A 5,070-nucleotide genomic window follows, 5' to 3' on the forward strand; every position below is an offset into this window, starting at 1 on the left:
TGCTGCGCTGGAGACACAGGTAGCACCAGGTGGATGGCACTGCTGCGCTGGAGGACACAGGTAGCACCAGGTGGATGGCACTGCTGCGCTGGAGACACAGGTAGCACCAGGTGGATGGCACTGCTGCGCTGGAGACACAGGTAGCACCAGGTGGATGGCACTGCTGCGCTGGAGACACAGGTAGCACCAGGTGGATGGCACTGCTGCGCTGGAGACACAGGTAGCACCAGGTGGATGGCACTGCTGCGCTGGAGACACAGGTAGCACCAGGTGGATGGCACTGCTGCGCTGGAGACACAGGTAGCACCAGGTGGATGGCACTGCTGCGCTGGAGACACAGGTAGCACCAGGTGGATGGCACTGCTGCGCTGGGAGACACAGGTAGCACCAGGTGGATGGCACTGCTGCGCTGGGGACACAGGTAGCACCAGGTGGATGGCACTGCTGCGCTGGGGACACAGGTAGCACCAGGTGGATGGCACTGCTGCGCTGGAGACACAGGTAGCACCAGGTGGATGGCACTGCTGCGCTGGAGACACAGGTAGCACCAGGTGGATGGCACTGCTGCGCTGGAGACACAGGTAGCACCAGGTGGATGGCACTGCTGCGCTGGGGACACAGGTAGCACCAGGTGGATGGCACTGCTGCGCTGGAGACACAGGTAGCACCAGGTGGATGGCACTGCTGCGCTGGGGACACAGGTAGCACCAGGTGGATGGCACTGCTGCGCTGGAGACACAGATAGCACCAGGTGGATGGCACTGCTGCGCTGGGGACACAGATAGCACCAGGTGGATGGCACTGCTGCGCTGGGGACACAGCACCAGGTGGATGGCACTGCTGCGCTGGGGACACAGGTAGCACTAGGTGGATGGCACTGCTGCGCTGGAGACACAGGTAGCACCAGGTGGATGGTACTGCTGCGCTGGGGACACAGGTAGCACTAGGTGGATGGCACTGCTGCGCTGGAGACACAGGTAGCACTAGGTGGATGGTACTGCTGCGCTGGAGACACAGGTAGCACCAGGTGGATGGCACTGCTGCGCTGGAGACACAGGTAGCACCAGGTGGATGGCACTGCTGCGCTGGAGACACAGGTAGCACCAGGTGGATGGCACTGCTGCGCTGGGGACACAGGTAGCACCAGGTGGATGGCACTGCTGCGCTGGGGACACAGGTAGCACTAGGTGGATGGCACTGCTGCGCTGGAGACACAGGTAGCACTAGGTGGATGGCACTGCTGCGCTGGAGACACAGGTAGCACCAGGTGGATGGCACTGCTGCGCTGGAGACATAGATAGCACCAGGTGGATGGCACTGCTGCGCTGGGGACACAGGTAGCACCAGGTGGATGGCACTGCTGCGCTGGAGAGACATGTAGCACCAGGTGGATGGCACTGCTGCGCTGGAGACACAGGTAGCACCAGGTGGATGGCACTGCTGCGCTGGGGACACAGGTAGCACCAGGTGGATGGCACTGCTGCGCTGGAGACACAGATAGCACTAGGTGGATGGCACTGCTGCGCTGGAGACACAGGTAGCACCAGGTGGATGGCACTGCTGCGCTGGAGACACAGGTAGCACCAGGTGGATGGCACTGCTGCGCTGGAGACACAGGTAGCACCAGGTGGATGGCACTGCTGCGCTGGGGGACACAGGTAGCACCAGGTGGATGGCACTGCTGCGCTGGGGACACAGGTAGCACTAGGTGGATGGCACTGCTGCGCTGGAGACACAGGTAGCACTAGGTGGATGGCACTGCTGCGCTGGGGACACAGGTAGCACTAGGTGGATGGCACTGCTGCGCTGGGGACACAGGTAGCACCAGGTGGATGGCACTGCTGCGCTGGGGACACAGGTAGCACCAGGTGGATGGCACTGCTGCGCTGGGGACACAGGTAGCACCAGGTGGATGGCACTGCTGCGCTGGAGACACAGATAGCACTAGGTGGATGGCACTGCTGCGCTGGAGACACAGATAGCACTAGGTGGATGGCACTGCTGCGCTGGGGAATACACAATTACCGATGCCATGTCCCCCCAGTCCATGTTGTATAAATTTAACCCATTATACTCACACGAGTAGTCAGTGTTGAGAGCTGATCACTTACCCCTGACAGTCTGGCGGGATTTCCCTCCGTCTCGCACAGCCCTGCTCATTGCGCGCCTCACACGAGTTCACAAACAACGTGTAATGAGAAAACTTACTGCAAGCCGAGGAACCGACACAACGAGGGTGGTGGTCACAGAGAAAGGCGGGAGGAAGACTTCAAGATGTAGGAGGAATAATGGAGAGGCGCACACGAGGAGGAGGGAGCCCAGAAAATCCGAGCGGAAGGGAGGCTGCGGAAGGAGGGGGAAGGGAGCCATTGCTTGCTGCAGGAAACAGGAAGTGATGGGACCTCCGTATACAGACACACACTGCTCGGTATACGGAGTCTTCGTGGAAACCTTCATAACGGCCATATTCAGAGAAAATAATGAGAGGAATGTGTCATGGAGGTCCATAATAAGCCATCCCTCCCAGTGTCTACTGTGTACGGGATGGAATGAAGCTGCTTCTTATGGACACAGCAGCACCGTGTTTATACCTAAAGCTTAGTGTTTACCACAGCCGTGAGCCTCCATTACAGATATACGGTCTCCATTAGGTCTCCTTTCTTCACAAATTGTTTTTTTTATGTATTTGATAAATGCAAATAAAAAGCTAAATTTAACCACGACATATATAAACCGTTAGGACTGTAAGCTTGGCTCCATAGAAGAAATACTGAAGGGAGAATCCCACACGAAGCCCATGGGGTTAATTCTAACAAAAAGCAAGCTATAAACTGCACAAAATGCCAGGAATACGTGCTGTGCGCCTAGGAATTAGTATTACTATTATTCCTGTCAGGTTCTTTTATTTGCTAATCGATGGTCGACATAAAAGATGGAGATATAGCCTTTTTTAAAATTAGAACTTTGGGGCCAAAGCAACATTTTAGTGTAAAAAAAATGGTAATTTTCACAGCCCAATGTTATATAATTCCATTAATCACTTGAGGGTTAAAATATCTCTCTACACCCCTAGGCCTCCTTTAGACATCCGTGTTTCCGGTACGTGTGACGTCCATTTGCACACATACCGGAAACACGGACACACGTAGACCCATTAAAATCAATGGGTCTGTGCACACGTGCGAGTGTTCACATGGACCGTGTGAAGTGTCCATGTGCTCCACACGGCAACATGTCCGTTTCTCTCCGAAAGCACGGATGTGACTGATGTGATCTGTGTAACATGTACCGGAGAAAACACGTGTCTTTGAAATAAAATTATTTTCTAGACTCACCTGTCTGTACTGTCTTCAGCGCTGCTGTCACTTGCTTCTGGGCCTGCTAATTATGCTCATGAATATTCACTGCACTGCGGACCCAGAAGCAGCAGCACTGGAGACTGTAGCACCATGGGCAGGTAAGTATAGAAGTTCATGCTGTCCGTGTGCTCTGCAGATGTTATACATAGTACACTGACAACACACGGAAACGCACACACATACGCACCTACACCACGGACCATGCAAAATGTGTGTGTTTTGCACAGACGGAAAGAAACCCTAGATGAAATCCTGGAGCAGTGTAGTATCCAGAATGAGGTCACTTGTGGGGGGTTTCTGCTGTTTTGGCATGTCGGAGGATCTTAAAATGGCGTCAGCAATCTATTCCAGCCAAAATGGCGCTCCATCCCTTCAGCATACTTAGGAAAAATTGCACTTTGCATTTTCTCCTGTTACCCTTGTAAAAATAAAAAATGTAATGCTAAAACAACATTTTTATGGGGATAATGTGATTTTTTTTTTATTTTTCTAGTTCAACGTCTTAAAATTCTGTAAAGCACCTGAGGGTTCAAGGTGCTTACCATCAGGGCTGGCATCAGGAATTTCAGGACCCCATACTGACAAAATTTTCGGGCCCCCTTTAGACTTCGCCCAGGCTCCACCCCTGCTCTACCTTCACCCCTCAAACCTTCCACAGTCTTGCCGCCACTCTTGGAAAAACTCCAATTCTTCACCACGTCCTCAGCAATCATACATTAACAGTTCCCATCAAACTTAATCCACTGGCGGTATATACAGCTCTGGCAAAAATTAAGCGACCACTGCAAAATTTTCAGTTTTTCTGATTTTTCTCTTTATTGGTATACTAGCTGTAGTACCCCGGCATTGCCCGGGATAGTAACTGTCTCTCTGCCTCTGTCCCAGTCTCCGTCTGTCTGTCTCTGTCTGTCTGTCTCTGTGTGTCTGTCTGTATCAGTCTCTCTGTCTCTATCAGTCTCTTTGTCTGTCTCTATCTCTGTGTCTGTCTGTGTCTATCTCTGTCAAATAAGGAATAACGTTTGGAACACCATTCTAAGTCTGAACTGGGTGCAAAAACCTAAAATAACATCACTATGGGGAGATAAGGTATGCACACCAGTGACTATGTAAGGGGAATACATGAAATAGCAGAAACTGCTGTGTGAATACTGACTTGAAAAATCCAATAGCTATATGTAAGAATGAAATGTGAAAAATGGAATCTGCATTACTGCCATGAACATATGAATCAAGAGAAATTTAGCTACTGAATTGATCAATGCAATAGAGCCCCAACACTACGCCAAAGTATTTCTCTACGTTGGGGTCCCTAGCTTGTGTGTGTCCTCTCATGCAGTTAAAAAAACTTACCGTGTATGGGAAGCTGAGACCCAGGCTATTTATGCGTATGATATGGATTGGCAATAGGTGTGGTTGGGGAGGGTTCACAAACGAAAAACTACTAACTGTTTTTTTTAGGTTGATTTTTTTTAGGTTTTTGCACCCAGTTCAGACTTAGAATGGTGTTCCAAACGTTATTCCTTATTTGTTAGTAGTTTTTTAACTGCACTCCCCTTCTGTCTCTTTCCCCGTCTGTTTCTTTCCCCGTCTGTCTCTTTCCCTGACTCTTTACTTGTCTCTCTCTTTCCCTGTCTCTTTCCTTCTCTTTGTCTCTTTCCCTGTCTCTTTCCCTCTCTGTCTGTCTGTCTCTTTCCCTGTCTGTCTCTTTCCC

The sequence above is a fragment of the Anomaloglossus baeobatrachus genome, chromosome 2, assembly GCF_048569485.1.
Source record: "Anomaloglossus baeobatrachus isolate aAnoBae1 chromosome 2, aAnoBae1.hap1, whole genome shotgun sequence".
Lineage (NCBI taxonomy): Eukaryota > Metazoa > Chordata > Amphibia > Anura > Aromobatidae > Anomaloglossus > Anomaloglossus baeobatrachus.